The sequence below is a fragment of the Trachemys scripta genome, chromosome 5 (genome assembly GCF_013100865.1).
Source record: "Trachemys scripta elegans isolate TJP31775 chromosome 5, CAS_Tse_1.0, whole genome shotgun sequence".
NCBI classification, from domain to species: Eukaryota; Metazoa; Chordata; order Testudines; family Emydidae; genus Trachemys; species Trachemys scripta.
Window position 1 is genome coordinate 102,266,048 of NC_048302.1, and position 22,166 is coordinate 102,288,213.

Here is a 22,166-nt window from a genome sequence, read left to right on the forward strand (position 1 = left end):
GTACTGTGGTGGTTTTTAAATTCTCACCAGACACTGTAGCTGGCAAAGCATCACATGTGTCTGGCCTATACCACCTAGCACTTTCCCAGCAAAGGATTATACTGAGATCGACAAGAATTGCATCAGTTTCAATCTGTAGCTACTCCTACTAGGATCTGGGAAGGGCTATGCTCAGAAATAGCAGCACAGATGCAATCCTGGGGGAGTAGGAGGAAGCAAATGAACAAGGGAAAAAGAGTGACAAAAGGAGGTGAAACTGCACAACTTGTTTCACTCCCTCATTCCCTGAATGAGCAGGGGCTAGGAACTCTGTGGGGTACACTTACCCAGTAAGGGGAAACATTGTTCTCTAGACACCCCTTCTGGCCAGCTGAACTACTAGTAATTGACAGTTTATGAAAGGAGCCAGATCTAGCCATTCTCTATCAGTGGGAGGATTACAGTGTTGTGGGATGTAGAAGTGGGGGAGGAACTAAATGCGGATCCTCAAAGACAGCCCCCCCACACACATACACAAAAAGAAGGGTGGGGGGCTCAAACAAAAAAATGAAAGAGACTGAAACAAAGAGGAGGAGGCAAAAGGTACAGCACATTGAAAGAGGCTGGCAGAGGGTGGGTATTGGAGTAGGAGAAAAGGAATACACCAGGAGACTATTTACACTAGAAATAAAAGTCATTGCAGGTTTCAACATCTGCAATGAATCTTTGTACCAGGTCCTTGGCACCATTCCATCTGTGCTCCAGCTATCCCTGGCTGTTGGAACATCCCTGGCTGTTGGATATAATTTGCAGCATCCTTGAGGGTGTCCTAAATTATGATGGTGGTCAGGATGGTACCCTGCCAGCCCCAGGATCACTGATATGCAAAGGTGAGATGAATCCTTCTTTGAGCCTTTCCACCCAGTTAAGCTAAGTGTATTTTGACTGCAGCTGAGGACTGACACACATGTCCACACACAAAAATGCTGTTGACACTCCACAGGCATTGGCAGTACCACTGTGAGATCATCTTCCTGGAGCCTGTACTGGTTCACTGCACACTCATGCAATATAGGAACAACAGGCATTACAGCTGCAGAATTGCACCTGGTCCTCCCAACTCCATCCCATAATGCTGCGTTCACCCCCTGCAGCACCTTTCATTTCCCTTCCCCAAAGAAAATACGTCTAACACCACCTAAGCTAACTCTCAGTTCAGTTTCAACAATGCTCTTAAAATAGGCAGAGCACATTGAATACAATACAGTAATTTTAAAATATATTTTAACAGAAGAGAACTTTCAGATGGACTCTGTGAGAACGATGGTTCTGCCATCTGGGAAATGCAAAACAATTAGACTTCATTAAAAATCAGAACGAGTGATGTGTATGGACTCACTGCACCACTCTAACAAACCCAAGCTATTTAGTGTTGCCACCCTGAACCAGTGCAAGAATAAGTAGCTCTGATAACATTGAGCTTGATAGACCTGAAATGAAAAGGGCATGGGGAGAGAAAGACCCATAGGAAAAAGAGCTGAAGGAAAGTGAATAGCTTAATTTTAATGGGGATTTTGTATGTGAGTTTATTTTGGGTTACCAAGAGTTTGTATTTATAACCCTTTTGCTAGGTGTTGGTGGTAGCAGCAAAGGCTCTTAAAACCAACAAACGCCACCAGCTTGAGCCCTGACCAAATAACCTGGGAAAAAGTAAATACTTTCCCTGGGTGCCCTAAACAGACAATATTTACCCATTCATAAGCAATGAGTCTGTGTATAACATGGAGGGAAATCTTCATTAGGGGCAAAGGAACACAGCATCAATATGGGATAAACATCACCACAAGAAATCAGGAATATGTTTCTATAAATAATAAGTAACCCCGCACACTAAAGTGTTTTGGCAAAAGTCCTTAAACTTAGTTCCCCATCAGCTGTGTGACTGTCTCACAAGCAAATGTTCCTTTTACATTATTCCCCGTCCCTTCCACTAACACCGCTTAGAGTGTGGTGTCAGTGGACAGTGTAGTCCCAGAGTCTTGAAGTGTGCTCAAGCAGACTTGCCTCCAGCCAATAGGAAAAGGGTTGCTTGGCCTGGTCCTGAGGTTCCACCACCTAATACAGCTGCTGCCCTCTCACCAGAAAGCTGCCCCTGTGTCATCTCTTCTGCATAATACCTTCACAAAGTCTTCAGTAAAGATGAATCAGTAGTATACAGAACTCACAAACAGAGTCTTTGGCACAGGGTAACAGTTCTTTTTCTCTCTCTTCTCTATTAGTTCAGTTCCATTACCTCACCAATTTGGAGATCATGTACAGTTCTGTTGAGTCCCAAAAGTGTTACCTGAAAAGGTTGTGAAGGCTAGGACTATAACAGAGTTTAAAAGAGAACTGGATAAATTCATGGTGGTTAAGTCCATTAATGGCTATTAGCCAGGATGGGTAAGGAATGGTGTCCCTAGCCTCTGTCTGTCAGAGGATGGAGATGGATGGCAGGAGAGAGATCACTTGATCATTGCCTGTTAGGTTCACTCCCTCTGGGGCACCTGGCATTCGTCACTGTCGGTAGACAGGATACTGGGCTAGATGGACCTTTGGTCTGACCCGGTACGGCCTTTCTTATGTTCTTATGTTCTTGGAGGCTTTCTGAGTGGAAAACTTATGCACACGAACACTCTCTGTAGTCATATTTCCTGCTGTTCTCCAGTAGGTGGTGGTAGAGAGTTCCTTTCCCATAGAGCTTCTGTTTATCTGGCATTCTAGGTAATCAGCTTAGCAAGCTCTTGACCATTCTTATTACTGTTCACCAGTAGTTGGTGGCAGAAAGATCCTTTCCCTCTCTAGAGTTTTGATCCATTCCTTCCCCTGTTCACCAACAGATGGTGAACTGCTTACCCTTTATAGCTTCAGGCCACATAGTTTACATATTAGTACAAATATCTCTGATAATGAAAAAGAAGGAAGAAAATCTAAAATATGACACAGTCATTAAACTGCTTCAGTATCTAATGCTTTATAATGTTTTCTAGGTTGTGCCAAAACCTCTTGAAGATGAATAGCTTTGTGTGCTAAGTATGAATGATCAGAAGCAGCTGCTGCTTTGGCGAGAGTTTCCTCTGTCACTTTCTTTTTCTTTTTATTCCTGATGCACTAAAGTCGTAACAATTTTTGTTGGGAAAGATTGTATTGAATACAGAATATAGCAAACCTCTTACACTTCCCACTGATTGAGATAAAAAAAATCAGATTTCTGATCACAATAGAACTTCTTTCAAATTTCATCATTAGAGTGACAACACAAGTAATTCAGAAAGTAGTTGTGCTAGTTTTTGAGACAGGTTGTCTCACTGGATTTCTTAGTTTCAGTAATTCCCCTTCCCCCTTCAAATCAACCAGATGGTACAGTAAATGTAATGAATTTTTTATATGGATCTAGACCTTAAGATGCATAAAATAGAAACTAGTTTCTTATTTCTTCCATTTTAAAAAAAAGATGCTTCTATCTTGGCATTGCCAAACAAAGAAATAGTATTATCATAAATATTCCTGAAAGGAACCTTCTTGTGTAATTATTATAGTGAGTGCCTGGAAGAAGAAACCTTGTTATCCATAATTCTCCCTTAGCCTCAGGGAATGTGAATTAGGCTTGAAGTCTAGAGTCTCTAAATTCTATTCCCACTTCTTCCACTAACTGATCTTAATAATTATTTGCACTTTACCATTCTTATTTAGGGGGGAGGAATATTTGGCTGCATATTTTCTATAGAGAGAGAAGCTGATTTCAAAGGAAACTGAAAAAGAAGGTACCCACAGCAGGAATGGAGCTTTCAGGCTTTCCTGGAGGGAGTGGTTTACTAATCTAAACATAGTGGAAATGTTTACTTTCCCTGAGCCAGTGATTTAAATCAAGGCAGAGTTGGCTCATAGCTTCAACAAGATGGAAACACTGATATCACTGTAGTTTTATGTGTGGATTTTTCAGATCAGACCTCAAAAACTGAAGCTGCATTGGCTGTGTGAAGACATCACAAATAGAGCTATGTGAATAACTGATTTTTTTGGTTCAGTGGCTGAACCAAAACATTAACAAAAATAGTTTGGGGCTGACCTGGAATGGAAATGATTCAGTAAACCGAAAAAGTAATTATTATTTTGGTCACATAAAACATTTAGTTCAACCTGAAACAAAATGTTTTGTTTTGTTTGAATATTTTTAACCTTTAAAAAAATAAAATTGAAATGAAGTTCAAAGAGAAAAATAATTTTGAATAAAAAGTCAAAATATTTCATTTAAAAATTGTTCAAATGAAATGTTTTAATTTTTTTTCAGAATTTTTTGTTTTGGTTTGGTTTCTGACCAAAATAATTCAGCAAATTCAACCCAAATTCACACAATATTTTGGTCAACCCAAATCTGCATTTTTGGCTGAAAAGATTTTGGTTGAAAAATTGTGCCCAGCCATTGTCACAAAGCCCTGAGGCACTTCTGAAGAGCAGAGGCTTGCACTGGTGTCGTATAAAAATTCCCTTCCCCACACCGTTATGCAGCATCCTGAGTACAAACCAATAGAAATTCAAAGCCATGAGGACTTCTTTGGAGGTTTATGTCCCTTCCCACTCTCATCCCTCTTTTTTCATTAAGAAAACCCTAGAATATGAAATGCAAAAGATCTACGTTCATGCAATGTTAAAGCTGCAAGGCTAAATACACTAAAATGCCACAAACACCAAAATTTATGCAGAGCCTTAACTCTGACCCTCATGTGGATGCATTTGGACACATTCTTTAATTACATAATCAATCACATACCATTTCTTAAATACCATATATCATACTTTTTTCTACTACTTAGATACATATATAGCATCCATTAATATTACGCCATGTATTTCAGACAAAATCAAGAAAAGTCATTTATCTGAAAAGACACACACTATAGACAAACCATACTCGAAAATCGTAATGACAGTTGAACAACACAGAATAATTGAAACAAGTGAAAATGTTTTGGCATACAGAGTTAGTACAAAACCTTTCAAAACCTACATCACTATTAGCTGTGCTTCATGAGTACATCTTAATGCAAACACACTGTCACTATTTTATACACTTAAATAGCACCTGGAAACAAACCATTTTTATGTCAAGGTTTTGAAATGTCCAATTCTCAATTTACCTGCATTTGTGTTTTTAGAAATTGATAACTTTCCCCAGAACTTTCACTTTTCTCTGAGATGTAATTCATTACTACTGTAGGTTAGTATGTATTGGTAAACTGAATCAGAAGGTCTAACCTGAATATAATTGGGAATTTTTTATATGAAACATCCAATGACCCCAAACTAATTCTCCAGGTGGGGTAAATTAGTGGACAATGCTTTCTCCAAGAAAATAAATTAACAAGCACAGATACATTTTCTCTTTCCAAAACATGTCTGCAAATCATCACTAGAGGGATAATACTAGCAGTGAGAATTACAGTAATTCCATGGAGGAAATAAAACTATTTATTTAAATACTATTAAAACACAATGTTTATGTGTGTGTGTGGAGGGGAGCTAGCTTTCAGCCTTCTAAGAGAGTTCAGAGAATATTTCTACCCAAGGAAGGCAATATGGCAAGCTTATAGTGGTTGTCAGACATGTTGCCTGATATTTTTCTATATCCAACTCACATGCCCTTCATGTCAAGCACAGCATAAAGATGCTGTTACCCTAGTAGAGTAGGTTTTATTCCCATGAGGTGGAGCAGCTTCTCTTGATTTATATGTGTCTCCTGATCTGCTTTGCTCTCTAGATCGTATAGGCTTTCTTTCCCTACAGCATGGATGAAGAGAGATGAATATTGCTGCTGATTTTTGGTTCCTTTGAGGTAAATGTTGGCAGCTCTCTAAACATCTAATGAGTTTCAAGTTATCTCCTTTTTATGTGAGGGATTTTGGTAAAATGAAAGGAAAACTAATTCTTGAACCTTAGACATAAATAATGTTGTTTTCTGTAATGCCACCTTATCCTTATGAAATATTGTATACTCTACTTGTTATAAAAATAAGAGTCCCCAGTTCAGATAGGTATCAGGATTTTCATTTCTATTGGCAGAAAGTCTAATGTAAAAAAAAAAACAATTCAAAAATCCCACAACATGAAAATAACAAGGTTTCCAAGTGAAGCACTCATAGGTCAAGAAATGCCCCACGATTTTAATTCAGCACCTTGTGTGTTTGCCTTTTGATACAGTCTTTAATTAAATGATTACATACCATTTCTTCCACAGGATGCCTGCTAATTCAATGCACATTCTTAACTTTGAGAGACAGTGCTCAGTGAATGAGACAGCTGTTCAATATATTTATCCTTACTGCTAAGTTTGTGACCTTATGCTTTGTACACTGTGCAGTACATAAACTCTAGATAAAATGAGAAGGCTCCTGTGAACATGTGCTTCGTTTATTACACACAGTTCAACTTCTGAAATGAATAAAGCAGGAGTGCTATAGCTTCATTCCCTCTACTATTTTGTCTCATTCCATAAGAACCTTTGTATATTATATGAAAGGAAGCAGAGTTCCTTTGCAGCCCCTTCATTCCACACACATCAGATCATATTTCACATGCACCTACAAATTAAAAATTAAATTCCATTCCACTTGCTTAGAAGTGCAGTGCAACTGCAATAGAATGGTGACAGCTTAAAAGGGAATTTTTACTCCTCTTACATAGGTAGCATTTGCATTGCCACTGGAACACTAGCAAATCATTAGTGTGTTATGTGAAAAAAAAGCCATGTATATGCACAATTGTCAGTTCTGAATCTTTTATAACTTGTTCAGAGCCATTTTTCACAGGACCATCAAAAAGCACATCTGTGACCCAGGAACTATGTCCCTGCCAAACTTCAAATTTCTACCACTTCATGTGGATCACAAAATCTCCACTGCCACCCCTGAACTTTCTCTCACACACAGCCTCTCCCCCCTAGTCCAACCCTGTTGTATACCTTGTGTTTTATTGAAGACAATCTGAGTGGCAAAATCTATCACTTCTCAAATATTTGTTCAGCCCTTCAGGTTCAGAATAGTCTGACTTTTCCATTTTGAAATGTTTCTCTGTACCTACAGAGAAAATCAAATATAACACCAGGAGACCCTCTTCTACTGAAGCTTGTTCTTCAAAGAGGTGGGTATTGTTTTCAAAGCCTCTGATTTGTATGTCCTCTGATACAGTAAGAACCTCAGTGTTGGCTTTGTGATTACACATCTGGTAATTTCCAACATACATTTTTGACGTTGTCTTTTCCCATACTTTTTCCAAAACCTCTAGCTTGTTTCTTGTTTTGTCCAGTCATCATCACCTCTTCCAAAAGTCTCATCAGAAAGTTTATCTCCATCAAAAATAACAGAAAATAGCAGCTGATTGACATGGCTATTCATCTTCTGTGGTCTGAATCATAACTACCTTGTAAGAAACAGCATTTGATATATTAGCTTTGTAGAAATTAACTAGTGCTACTGGGAAAAAAGCAAGTCTTGTAGTAGGAATTGGTGAACATGCCATTATGAATTCTCTCTCTCTTTTTCTTATACAGAAGAAAGTATTTTCTGAGTATAACAGAAGGATCATTGGCTCTTGTCTTTGAAGAACTTGATTTGAAATATTAAATATTCGAGAAGGGCTTCTTTGTTTATCTTTTTATACTATATTCATAGTATTATTGGAGCAGCCTTGCTTGTTAATATCATATGAACCTTCAGATTTCTTCAGTAAGGTACCAAGTTCCCATGCATTCTGTTTTGGTGCCTCTCTGTCATGTAATAAAGAGTGAAATGAAGAATGAAATTATGACATACTCTCATCGGTACTTGACAAATATAGCCATCTGGCACATACCTATTTCACCACTTTGCCTATTTTTGTATCACAGACTACCATGTATTACTTGGGGATCTTCTTTTACTTTGGTACTTTTGTCATAGTGAACAATAAATGTTGAGAATCATACATTCTGCATTAATGAGACACCTTTCTCATAGTCTATTCAGCTGCTAAAAGAATGATTTGGCAAAGATTTTAAGTTGTTTGCACTGAAGGATTATGCTATAAATATGAAATTTTAAAGAATTGCTAAATCCATCTTGTTGCTTGCATGAGTTGATCAGTGTCCAACTACATGTTTTCTAATGGATTATTACAATTTAAAAATGTCTTTACAATTGCCTCTCCTCTTAACTCTACAGTGCTCAGACCTTCTGAAAATCAGGCCATTTTTGTTTAGGTGCCTACATATAAATGTAGTAGCCTAACTTTAGAGACCCAGATTTGACAGTTTGGACTATAAAATATACATACAAATTGTAGAGACAAAACATCCCTAGAATTAAGATATATGAAATAAATTACACCTTTAAACAGCTGTTTTATGTATTACTGCAAAGTGGAAGCACATTATAAAGATGCAAATGAAAAGGAGCACTAAAGATAAAAATCACATTTAAAGATAATCTTTACCTGTGTTACCTATGCACACACACTGTTTACTTTTTGCATCTTTTCATTCAGACAGCGAAACAAGTCTGGTAAATTACCCCTTTTGTTCATGTTCAATTTTGCTTGCATCTGGCAATTCAGCTTTGCAGGTAAATGTTTTTAATAATTAAAAAATACTTTTTATTGATTCAAAAAATACTCTGAAGCATTTCTATTCATTCTATATACATTTTAGTAATTCCTCCTCTAGAGAAACAGTGTCATTTCAAAAACATAAATAACTGCTCATTTAGGGCTACAGTAGAACTTCAGAATTACGAACACCTCAAGGATGGAGTTTGTTCCGAACTCTGAGATGTTCGTAACTCTTAACAAAACATTATGGTTATTCTTTCAAAAGTTTACAACTGAACATTGACTTAATACAGCTTTGCAACTTTACTGTGCAGAAGAAAAATGCTGCTTTTAACCATCTTAATTCAAATGAAACAAGCACAGAAACAGTTTCCTTACCTTGTCAGATCTTTTTTTTTAAACTTTCCCTTTATTTGCTTAGTAGTTTATGTTTAACACAATACTGTACTATATTTGTTCTTCTTCTTCTTCTTCTTCTTCTTCTTCTTCTTCTTCTTCTTCTTTTTTTTTTTTTGGTCTCTGCTGCCTGATTGCATACTTCTGGTTCCAAATGAGGTCCGTAGTTAACCCTTCAGTTCATAACTCTGTTGTTCATAACTTTGAGGTTCTACTGTACATTGTCTCTCTTGGATACACCCCTAGAAAAGGAAGGTGAGTATCTCCTCCCCACCAGGGACATCCCAGGGAAGGAATTGTGGCTCTAGGAAGCCTCAGTCAATACTCTGTTTGCCCTTTGCTTAAAAGGAGATAGAAATTTCCTACTGGCCTATGCCAACAGCAGATTGCAACCCTCCATCCCAGTCTTGCACTGGCTCAGCCATGCTGGACAGTGAACGGGGATGTAACAAAGGCCCTATCCATCTCTACTCCTCCCCACCCATTGGCTTTGGTGAGAGAGTCAGATGGTGTGTAGCATTTACTTACTCCTGCTCACTGTTTTATCAATGTGTGGTGTTGGTAGTTTGGTTCCTACTCACCCTTTCTCTCCTGCCCAGGCATGTCACCCAAGTCTCAATCTAACCCTTAGGAAGTGCATTTATTTCAAAGATCTCCAAGTGCTTTACCAAGGCTGGAAAGTATGAATAAAGCCAAGGCAAGCAGATGTTGAAGCAGTGTTTCAAAACCCAAAAGGTGTTCTCCTCTGAGCTGTAGCTCAGAAGTCTTGTCTAACCCATCTATCCCACATTGCACATTGCAGCAGCTGATGGGGCTGCTAGCGCATTTTCACACTGAATTCGCATTGACAGACATGAGCTGTATTTTGACTCATGGCATTTCATAACAGTGAAGATAGGTGGCACAAAGGCAGAGGCAAGAGATTTTTTAAATCTGCCAGACTGGAGCAGGGAATAGGGATCAACTTCCCATTGAAGTCAAAAGCTTTGTCACCAGCCTATGCAATAAAAAAGTCTTGAAAATCAAAGTTTCTGATGAAAATGCTGACAAACTCCTAATAACAGTGTCAGAAGAATCTAAGTATCAAAGAGAATGTAGATGAAATCTGCATGCTCTGGGCATGTCTCTTTCTCTGTTCCTCTATGGTGGGAGGGGGTTAGATTGTTATTTTGCTATGTCTCCCTCATTGGCTATGCCCATAAATAGAGAATTAAACTAAAGGATTAGCCACAAAATAGATTACAGTTCAGAGTCTTTGCAAAAAATAGTAGTCAGATAAGTAGGAAATTAGTCTATTCTCCAGGCACCCTCTGTGACAGGATTGGAAGCGAACTGATAACACCCCATTGAACAAAGTCAGTGCTTTTAAAACCATTGGAAAGAACTTCCTGACAAGGAAGGAAGTTTTAGAGATGTGAGCTGCTATACCAGATAAGGAGTTTGTTGAAACACAGAACCTATTTCGCTTGTAGCTGAGAATTTACCAATTTTGCCTGTAGTGCTGAGTAACATTGATAATATAGTAGCCTCCAACAGTCACACTATGGTTCAACTTTACAAGTCAGTACATATTTTCATTACAGCCAACATTTATCAGACATTTGGAACTCAGCTGTTTCAAATTGAATGGGCAAAGTAATGTGGAAAAAATAAATCATCACATCAGTACTTATCTTCTCTAATATCCCACAAAATCCATCTGAAACCCTATCTTTGCTTGGAAATTGTCCTGTTACTGACAACAACTGTCAGCAACTGGTCCTCCTGAATCAGGGTTTAGCTGCTAGAGAAGACAGCAGAAAATGTTTTTTGACACCATTATAGCAAGGGTGATTGGATTTGCGGTAGAATTCACATTTTCAATAAATTTGTTGAATTGTCCTGTGTACACTGGCAGCTAAACTGGTTCCAACAAGAGTTAAGCAACAATTCACTGAGGTCAGTTCTTAGTGCATATGGGGCAAAACAATTTAGCAGGTCTGGTAGACTTTAAATTTCATGCAATCAAAGGTTTTCTAGAATCAGAAGAACACAGTGCCTTCTGGGATTTTTCTAAGTGCTCCAGATTGCTCAAGATTTATTGACAGTAGACAAACTTGTTGAGACTACATGAGGGAATTGGCAGTAATGATGCACTGCAAATATTTTAACAAGGAGTTCCCACACAAACTTCATACATGGATCTTCTGTCAGTGGTCAATAACAGAGTTGAAATCCATCTTGCAAATCAGAAAGCAGAAATGTGCCCTTAGTTCATAATGTGAAGTAACCTGCCATGGCCACTTATAAAATATTAATAATAATAATAATAATAATAATGGAATGGCTCAACTGTCAATGTTTAAAATCAACTATACTTTTTAAAAGTGATATCAATATTGCTATCATATCAGATTCATACTACTGACTAACATAGAATTTCATATCAGAGATAAGCATCTCCACACTGCAGATGGACAAAATATAATCATAACATCCTTAAGAAGACAGTGTGATGAATACAAAATGTGACTCCATCAACCTCTGATTTGACCCTATGTGCTGAAAGAGAGAAGAAGGACGAGCATGAACTCCATGAGATTTTCCAACCTTATCAATTCTCCTGCACTCCTCTCATTTTGAGGGAAGAATTTTAACAACTGCTAAGAATCTGCTTCAGCTCATTAAATGCCTAATAACCCATTAAGAGGGGAACTACTATTTCAAGGTCCACCTCTCCTCCAGAGAACCACCATGTCAACTAAGATCATGCAGTACATTGTCTCTAATACAACCCAGGTATCAACCCAGAAGCCTGATGAAAGTTAGGCCTTTCAATAGTAATGGCAATGCACTGGAGTATGCTCCATAAGATGAGGAAGAGCCTTATCCTCATTATAGGATGAAATTAATTAAGGACAAATACAAAGTATTCCACTTAGGAAGGAACAATTAGTTGCACACGTACAAAATGGGAAATGACTGCTTAGGAAGGAGTACTGTGGAAAGGGATCTGGGGGTCATAGTGGATCACAAGCTAAATATGAGTCAACAGTGTAATACTGTTGCAAAAAAAAAAAAAGCAAACATCATTCTGGGATGTATTAGCAGGAGTGCTGTAAGCAAGAAACAAGAAGTAATTCTTCCAATCTACTCCACACTGATTAGGCCTCAGCCGGAGTATTGGGTCCATTTCTGAGTGCTACATTTCAGGAAAGATGTAGACAAATTGGAGAAAGTCCAGAGAAGAGCAACACAAATAATTAAAGATCTAGAAAACATGACTTTGAGGGAAGATTGAAAACATTGGGTTTGTTTAGTCTAGAGAAGAGAAGACTGAGAGGGGACATGATAACAGTTTTCAAGTACATAAAAGGTTGTTATGAGGACGGAGAAAAATTGTTCTTGTGAACCTCTGACAATTGGACAAGAAGCAATAGGCTTAAATGAGCAGCAAGAGAGGTTTAGGTTGGACATTAGGGAAAACTTTTTGACTGCTAGGGTAGTTAAGCACTGGAATAAATTGCCTAAGGAGGTTGTGGAATCTCCATCATTGCAGATTTGTAAGACTAGGTTAAACAAACACACCTGTCAAGGATGGTCTACTCTAGATAATACTTAGTTGTGCCATGGGTGCAAGGGACTGGACTGAATGACCTCTCCGTAATAAATTCACTTATCCATAGACAATAAATTGTGCCTTCAAACTAGATATGCTATCAAAGCAGACACTGGAGCCTTGTTTTAAGTGCAGAGGTTTACCCCTGAATTCCTGTATCCATGCACATGCCTAACCTTAATCTTATTTTGGCAGCCTGATATCACACCCGTATTTATTGTTTTATTTATTTATTTATTTATTTATTTAATTTAGACTTACCATATCATATCTAAAATCAGATTGTAAATTCTTTGGGACAGGGATCTAGCCTATTTATTCTGTAAAGTGCCTAGGGACATTTTGGGGAGCTGTAAAGATAAAAATAAAATATAATAATAAAAATGATAACTAATAATCTAAATTCAGGTGCACTTCCTTTTGTGTTTGAAAGTAGCAAACCCATGTGAATAGGAGGTGTGGCTTTGGCACTGGGGTCTTGCAGATACTGTATATAGTACAGGTCTTAACACACATGGTTGCTGGAGTTCTGAAAGTGGCATGCCTCATTTGTGGATTAGGGTAGATGCCTTCTGGTTTTATTCTATGATATCCCTGTTCAAGCCTGTACATATGTCTATAAATAAATTACATTATATAACAATGTGGCACTTCATTCAGGGACAGATTGTAATCCTGGCTGTGCACCCACTCCAGGAAGTCAGGGGTTGCACCTTTATTTCTTGTACTTGTATTGCAATGAGTAGAATGGAAAGAGAAGAGCTTCTGTGGGACTGTCACTCCCACTCCGGCACAGGGTGGAGGGTAGACAGGCAGGAGCAGGGAATGGATGGAGTTTTTGCTTTCTCTCCAGCTGAACAGGTGCAACAGGAGAAATAATCGGCTTTAGGTACAGAGCTGGTACAGAATACTTCCTCACATGGAGCAAGGGAGAGTACTGGGGAGCAAAATATGGCTTGAATCACAATCTGTTTTCTGGGGCTTGTCTATATACAGAGGAATTGAAATAACTAAACTGGTTGCAATGCACATCTTTAATTATTTTGGTGCAAGTCTGCGCATGGACACTCCTTACCTGGGAATCAGAGTGTTCTATTTCAATTTAAATACAATTGGTTTACATATGTATGTCTTTCAGTGCCACTGTGTGTGTAGGCAAGCTGTTGGTGTATTCTGAGAGCAGCTTAAGTATATGTTGTCCCTTGCTTAGGAATTGAGCAAGAACAATTTAACCCTAACTTGTTTCTCTCCCAGCAAGGAAAAAATCCATTCTTGGGGCGTAAACTTCTTGCCTGCTCAGAAGCCATAACAATGTTGTCTCTCCATCCCTATCTGCCCACCCATCTCATGTAAGAAACTAGCATTTAATGCAACATTAAAGCTAAGAAATCAAGCTCCTGAAGGCAGGAACCCACATTGCAAATCATAATTTAAAAAAGGCAGCACTTACATCACTTTTTTGGGTCTGTTTCACAGCCATTGTTTATCATTTTCTCCTTCAAGTGCACTAACAGGCAGGCAACTGTGACAACTCCTAGTGCTATTGTGCAGGCAGGCTACTCTTCTGTAAGCTGAACACTCCACTCTTCTTCCTACTGATTACATCCTACATGCTGTCAATCTTAGGTTCAAAATCTATCAATCAGAACCATAGTGGGAGATATGTGTAACATAAAAATTGAAAAAGCCACACTGAGTAAGGTGGGCATTTCTTTGATTTACTTTTGTTCTCTTGATTGCAAAGTACAGTATGCTACTTACATGCATACAAGCAAACATAAAAGTACATGAAAAACAGTATTTTGGAAAGTGAAAACAGAACTTTGGTAGAGTAACTCTTACTAACCACTAATCAAAATCCTATTGTTAGTCAAATATCATCTTGATTAGTAACTAGCACTGTGGCTAGAAAAAATATAAAGTTCCCATTAGATATGAGGCTATTGACTCAGTAAGAAAAAAGCTAAATATTAAAAAAAAAAATAGAGAAAAAATAGAGCCAGTAAAAGAGTAAAATAATTTCATGGCACATTGTGGCACCTATAGTTAAGGAGTTAAGTTTTCATGGGTGTTTCTGTTCTAACAGAAAGAAAGAAAGTACTGCCAACTCTGAAGCTTTCTCAATTGTTTACTGTTCAATGTTGAAACTGAGCACATTTGTTTTCAGTCCAGGAGATTTTTTTTTAAATAAAAGTTTGAGCAAAATTAGTTCAGTCGTTTTAAAAAATGAAGAGAGAGAGAGAGAGAAAATGCATTTCTCCCAAATATACATATTTTGAACAAAATAGTGTCTCAGCATTTGTCTCTATGAATCCTGAAGCATTGCAGGTATGTAGTCTCTAGGTGGTAATGTGCTTTTCTGGGGTTTCATAAGAACTAATTGTGATCTGTGAAAGTTAAAAAAAAAAAAGGTTCCAAACATATATTTTATATATGCACATTGTCTTTTTAACTAAGATCAAGTATCTGTTTGTCAATGTTCCACAGACAATGCACATGCATGGACATGTTAGGGAAGTTTATAGAGAGTGTTTATAGGGCGTGTTTACAATTTCTATACAAAATGTGAAGATGTGTAGGAAAGGCTGAACATATGTAGAGAAGTAGTTCATACCATAAGTAAATATGCAGTGGGCAGGAGACAGGACTTCAAGTCCTGTCTCTTTTTATTCAAAGAGCAAAAGTAAATAGGGAAAGAAACAGGGTTTCTGCTCCATTGATTACAAACAGTTGTACCTGATGGAATTTGTAGTTTAATTTTCTTTAAGACGATAACAGGAAATTTCATACATAATATAACATTAAAAGAATGTTACGGTTGCACTCAGAAGTTAGGATTGCAACAATAATGTTAACTCTGCCCTCCTTTGTGTATCTAGTATGATTTAGGGCTAAATTGTGTTTTTACCATAAGCCCTGGGTATGGGACATCATATTGTGTGCCACGCCACTTACCACAGAAGCATAATAATTTGCTGCTAGCCAACATTATCATCCCCACCCCTCTTATCCACTGTTTTGGGAAAGGGAGGGCAATAGTGGGCATGCACTACCAGCTTATCACTACAGACCCAAACCTAAGGTCAGTGGAGGCCATGAGAGGACATTATCTCCCTGAATAGGTACACAGCCTCAGCCACAGTCTGGCTGTTAGTGATCAATTACAGGTATTCTCAGGTAATCCAGTATAATATCTTCCCCCCCCCCACAAAAAAAAATATTTGATACACATTTGTGTCATCTTGTAGTAATGGCTACTGCATATGGAAGACAGGGTCACATACCCAAATGTCAAAATAATAAATTAGTTCCTGCTCAGTTGTGAGCCTGGCTTTGTGCCCATACAATGGGTAAGGGAATATAGGGATCCCTCTACTCCTCGGAACAGGCTGTCCACAACACCAGAGCCTTAAGGAGGAAGGGGGAAGGCAGGGGCCTTGGCTCTGCCTCCCACCCAACACGTTCACCAGAGCAGAGGGTAAAGTAAACTGAACTAGCAAAAGGGAACAATAGGGAAGCAGGAAGCTGATTGTGATACTCAGGGTATGTCTATACTTCAGTTAAACACCTGCTAACTCAGGCTTGCGGAGCCTGGGCTGTGCGGCAGTAACATTGCAGTGTAAACATTCGGGCTCAGGCTGGAGCCTGGGCTCTGGTACCCTCCCTTCTCATGGGGTCATAGAGCCTGGGCTCCAGCCCAAACATGTACAGTCACTACAATTTTACAGCCCCCCAGCTCGAGCCTGAATCAGCTGATATGGGCCATCCACAGGTGTTTAACTGAAGTGTAGCCTTACAGGCAGAGTCAGTCTGATTCCTGCCCTGCTCTTGGGGAAGTATTGTCCCCTCCTCAGGCTTGATTTTAAGGTTAATATCTAGCCCTGTGGGATAATAAAAAGCCATTTCCCATTCTCAGCTTACATTTCAAGCAATCAATCTCCTAGTAAGTTGTTATTGTGACTTTTGTGTACATTTTTACACTTTTTAGGGGCATAAGTCAGGCATGTGATGGAAGGTGATGAAGGTTTATATGGCAGCAGGGAACTGGCTGTATCCTGTAGCTCTTCATTGTCAGACATGCTAACATTTGGCATTTTTTTAACAGGAGTAGATTTTTTTCAAAGAAAGTGTAATATCTATTACACTGGTCTACAATTTTTGAGAAGTCGTCTGCTTCAGAGATAAAATGTGCTATTTATTACGTATTTTGATGTGCTGAATTCAAATATGACAATTAAAACAACTGATTGGCTACTGTTGCTAAAATATTTAAGTTTTTACATTTTATTCTATGTATATTGTGTAGATAGAGTTTTAATCATAAATTGTAAACCTCGGTCTTTTCATGTGTTTATAGTTGCTTTACATGATAATATTTCACCTGTCCTGTTTATGTAACACTTTAAAAATCAGCAAAAGGGTTATATAAATAAAATTTATTATGAAACAAAAGGCAAAAAACTATTATATACATAGTTTAGTCCTATTCAGTGTCTACTCGGCGCTTCTTGGCTTGTCTCTTGTATTCATTAAATGGAGCATCTCTTGTCACTGTCCAGCAATAGTCTGCAAGCATTGATGGGTTCCATTTGTCCTGATAGCGTTTCTCCATTGTTGCAATGTCCTGGTGAAATCGCTCGCCGTGCTCATCGCTAACTGCTCCGCAGTTTGGTGGAAAAAAATCTAGATGAGAGTGCAATAAATGTATCTTTAGTGACATGTTGCAACCAAGGCTTTTGTATGCCTTGAGGAGGTTTTCCACCAACAACCTGTAGTTGTCTGCCTTGTTGTTTCCGAGAAAATTTATTGCCAGTAACTGGAAGGCTTTCCATGCAGATTTTTTCCTTGCCACACAGTGCATGGTCAAATGCATCATCTCGAAGAAGTTCACGAATCTGAGGACGAACAAAGACACCTTCCTTTATCTTAGCTTCATTTAACCTTGGAAATTTTCCACAGAGGTACTTGAAAGCTGCTTGTATTTTGTCAATGGCCTTGACTAAGTTCTTCATCAGACCCAGCTTGATGTGTAAGGGTGATAACAAAATCTTCCTTGATTCAACAAGTGGTGGATGCTGAACACTTTTCCTCCCAGGCTCCAATGACTGTTGGAGTGGCCAATCTTTCTTGATGTAGTTGGAATCTCTTGCACGACTATCCCATTCGCACAGAAAACAGCAGTACTTTGTGTATCCAGTCTGCAGACCACGCAAGAGAGCAATAACCTTCAAATCGCCACAAAGCTGCCACTGATGTTGGTCATAGTTTATGTACCACAAAAGTTGTTTCATGTTGTCCTAGGTTTCCTTCATATGGACTGCATGACCAACTGGAATTGATGGCAAAACATTGCCATTATGCAGTAAAACAGCTTTAAGACTCGTCTTGGATGAATCAATGAACAGACTCCACTCATCTGGATCGTGAATGATGTTGAGGGCTGCCATCACACCATCGATGTTGTTGCAGGCTACAAGGTCATCTTCCATGAAGAAGAATGGGACAAGATCCTTTTGACGGTCACGGAACATGGAAACCCTAACATCACCTGCCAGGAGATTCCACTGCTGTAGTCTGGAGCCCAACAGCTCTGCCTTACTCTTGGGTAGTTCCAAATCCCTGACAAGATCATTCAGTTCACCTGTGTTATGAGGTGTGGTTCACAGGAGGAGGATGGGAGAAAAGGTGGGTCCTGTGACATTGATGGTTCAGGACCAGAAGTTTCATCCTCTTTCTCTTCCTCGTCTGACTCAAGTGAGAATGATTCTGGAGCATCAGGAACCAGCAATCCTTCTCCGTGGGGTACTGGGCATGTAGCTGATGGAATGTTTAGATAATGCACAGTCCACTTTTTCTTCTTTGACACACCTTTCCCAACTGGAGGCACCATGCAGAAGTAACAATTGCTGGTATGATCTGTTGGCTCTCTCCAAATCATTGGCACTGCAAAAGGCATAGATTTCCTTTTCCTGTTCAACCACTGGCGAAAATTTGTTGCACAAGTGTTGCAGCATATGTGTGGGGCCCACTTCTTGTCCCGATCTCCAATTTTGCAGCCAAAATAAAGGTGATAGGCTTTCTTAACCATAGTGGTTATACTGCGCTTTTGTGATGCAAAAGTCACTTCACCACAAACATAGCAGAAGTTATCTGCACTGTTCACACAAGTACGAGGCATCTCTGCTCACTTTGGCTAAACAGAAATGTGTCCCTTTGCAAAATCAAACACTGACAAATAAGAGAGCATGACACTGTATGATTTCTAGAGCTGATATAGGGCAATTTGTTCAGCAGAGTGATGTAAGCTTCGATATGATTGCATCATCCATGACTTCTAGGAATAACATGATGCAATTCAGATCATGTATGATGCAATATCAGCTTCAGATTGCATCATTCATTGTTTTGCCTAAAAAGCAAGTACTGTCCAAACCCAGTCATAGATTTATTCATAGATCCAGTCAAAGATGTATTTTAGTCATTTCTGGTTTAAATTGAGATCCCTTCCCTTTATAACTCACTTCTCCTCTGCCATTCCCAGGTCAAGGGTCGTATATACTGACCCAATAGCATATCTTAAAAACTAGAGCCAATCAACAATTTTAACCATCATTTTCGTTGTCAGTGACCCAGAATTAGTAAAGTTTGACTACATTTATTTCAGAAGCATTTTGGCTGTAGAGCAGTGTTATCAGAGTTGGCTGTACTCCAGTGAAACACACTTTCAACCTCACATTTGTTGTTAACAACAACAATAAAATATTAGGTGAGATTTTCAAAAGCATTTAGGTCACTTTGGAGCACTAATACATATATATATAATATTTAATTTAAATTTATATATAACTCAGGTACACAACTTTTATTTATCTATTAAGTTTGGAACTTACTGCATGATAAATTAGAACTCTGCAGGTTTCGTTTTTATTTTAAAAGGTGCATATTTAAATTACCATCAAGGAGAAATATTAAATAAAATATGGTTTACTGCTGACACTTTTGTCATTCATTCATTTTCTTTGCTGACTCAATGGTATAGGAATGACAGAGGAATATGCCTCCCTTTTTAATTGGATCTCTAATGTATTTCCTTATCAAACAGAGGACCAGATACTGCATCAAAGTGGAAGCATGGAAATATGTATGCACAGAGGGGAGTCATATGCAGGTGAGCAAGTAGATGGCCAGAAGCTATTACAATATGCATTGAAATTTGCCTGTTTTTCCCCAAGTCTATTCTAGAATCCTTCATTCTGTCTTTCATCCTCACTCTCTCTGTTACCCCTATCCTCCTTCTTTCACGCTAATGGATTATTTGACTGTCCTTGTTTTATAGAGACAAACCCCTCTCCACCAATGAGCTAGTTTTTTGGTCCCAAATATCTTTACAACCAACTGTTAAACTTTGTTTTTTTTGTTTTCTTTCATTTTCTTCTGTTCTTCTTTTATTTCCTTTTCAAAGTGATTAGGGCTTGATCTCATTGACTTCAACAGGCTTTGGATCAGGCCTTTAATGCTAATATCATGTTTCTTTTCTTAGTTTTCTTTAAAAAAAACCCTGAAATTAATGCAAAATTCATCCCAGGGTTCCCCAGAGGGTTTTCTGATTTTGAAAAATAACATCTGTGTTCTGTCCAGTTACTTCAGCAATCTGTCTTCCTTCCTGAAAGTCAAAATCAGTTCGTATCTGGGAGAGGGAAGAAGTAGTTTTCTAAAAGGAATCTAAGGTCAAAAGAAAATTCTCAGTGTGTATAAGAAATATATTCTTCTTCTGTGCATTTCAGTGGACAAAAGAAATCTTTGACTAACTCTAATGTTGGAAGCTCCATGAAATTAAAAAGGAGGAACATTTGAATCTTTTCCCTTTAGCAGTGAATATTTCACACAGCACTAATATATAGCTTGCAAATAGAAAATTGCTGCAACATTTCTGATGACCTGTTCTCTGAGAAGCAGAGAAAGGAAGGGATCACCGATTCAATTCTTTTTCTTATGTGTTATGAAAAATCAGTGTTTTGCTTGGAGGGAGGCAACATAATTTTCCTTCTGTGTTCTATATCCTCCAGTAATTGTGCTGGTATATATTATGACCTTACATTTGTCCTATTTTTCACTGCTTCAGAGTTGGTAACCCTATGCAATTTCTTTATCTTTCTTTCTTTCTTTCTTTCTTTCTTTCTTTCTTTCTTTCTTTCTTTCTTTCTTTCTTTCTTTCTTTCTTTCTTTCTTTCTTAATACTAAATGAACCCTGTATTTATGGCTTCAGCTCTGGAAGTTGACTCATATGCTCACACTCTAATGGAGTCAGAAAGTAGTATTTTCCTTAGTATTTGACTTTGCAAAAGACAAAAAGGAATTTGTTGCATGCAGGAAGTTTGCAGCAGCCACAAAAGACAATCATCGTGTTTGTCTCATTATGTACCTAAGAAGGTTTCCAAAAAAAGTAAATATTACCTAAACAGTATTCTTCATAATCTAAAATCAGGTACCAATGGCATTTTTGATTACAACTGGCAGAGTAGGCAAACAAATGTTGCTGGTTTTATTGTGAGGTTATCTTTTTTTTTGGGGGGGGGGTCATTATCTTGGGCAAGAGCCTTTTCTGTTTTATCACTGCAGTTTAAAGTAAGAGTGCTACTAACTCTGCTCACTTAGGTACTGAGGGATGACATCAGGTGAAGTGAATTCTGGTGCCAGCACTGCTAATTCTTGTTACTCAAGACCTCTCTCTTTTTAGTGGCATGAAGCTCAAAACCAGGACTAAAATGGCATTCACAATGGCCACTATTTTTTCTTTAAGATGAATATAACTCTAGGGCAAAAGTGTTGGCACTCACTGATGACAGAATTAGCAAATAATAGCAAAATTCGGCCTTGTCTGGAGAAGATGGTGCAGAGAACGTCTTCTTTTCAATTCACCTCTAAGAGAACAGGACTAGGCATGATTTAATGCTACCCCTTGAGTTCAAGGCTCTATGCCTGACTAAGGTACTTTGCAATGCTGAGGGGACATTTACCTCTTGACAAGACCACTGACCCTCCTGCACACATGCTGCCACCATTCAACAAATGTTGGGGCAGTGCACTCTGCACATTTTATCAAGCAGCAATAGGGGACATTGTAGAGTGAGCTCCCCTAAACTCCTGAGCCATGTTACCCTGCACAAGCAGCATGGCTCAGGACCCCATCACTTAACTTCTAACACTCTGCTTCACCTCAATTCATGTCATGGGGATACAAGAGCAACTTTTGGCCTAAATGAGTTAGTTATGCAGTTTTCATTTAAACATGTAAGGTCAGATACCATTCCTAGTTATTCTCCAGAAAATATCATAGCATATCAAATATCATATTGCCTCTTTATAAATCCCTGGTACACCCACATCTTGAATACTGTTTGCAGATGTGGTCGCCCCATCTTAAAAAAGATATATTGGAGTTGGAAAAGGTTCAGAAAAGAGTAACAAAAATGATTAGGGTATGGAACAGCTTCCGTCTGAAGAGAGGTTTATAAGACTGGGACTTTTCAACTTGGAAAAGAGATGATTAAGCGGGGGATATGACAGAGGTCTA

General features: G+C 38.4%; 1 long non-coding RNA gene across 1 annotated transcript in view; it reads left to right on the forward strand.

Moving 5' to 3' along the window:
- Positions 1-22,166, forward strand: part of LOC117878160 — a 39,290-nt gene that overhangs the window by 9,305 nt on the left and 7,819 nt on the right. Inside the window, exons 4-5 of the long non-coding RNA XR_004645906.1 lie at positions 715-869; positions 19,695-19,760. This is a non-coding gene — a long non-coding RNA (uncharacterized LOC117878160). The remainder of the gene's footprint in view (positions 1-714; positions 870-19,694; positions 19,761-22,166) is intronic.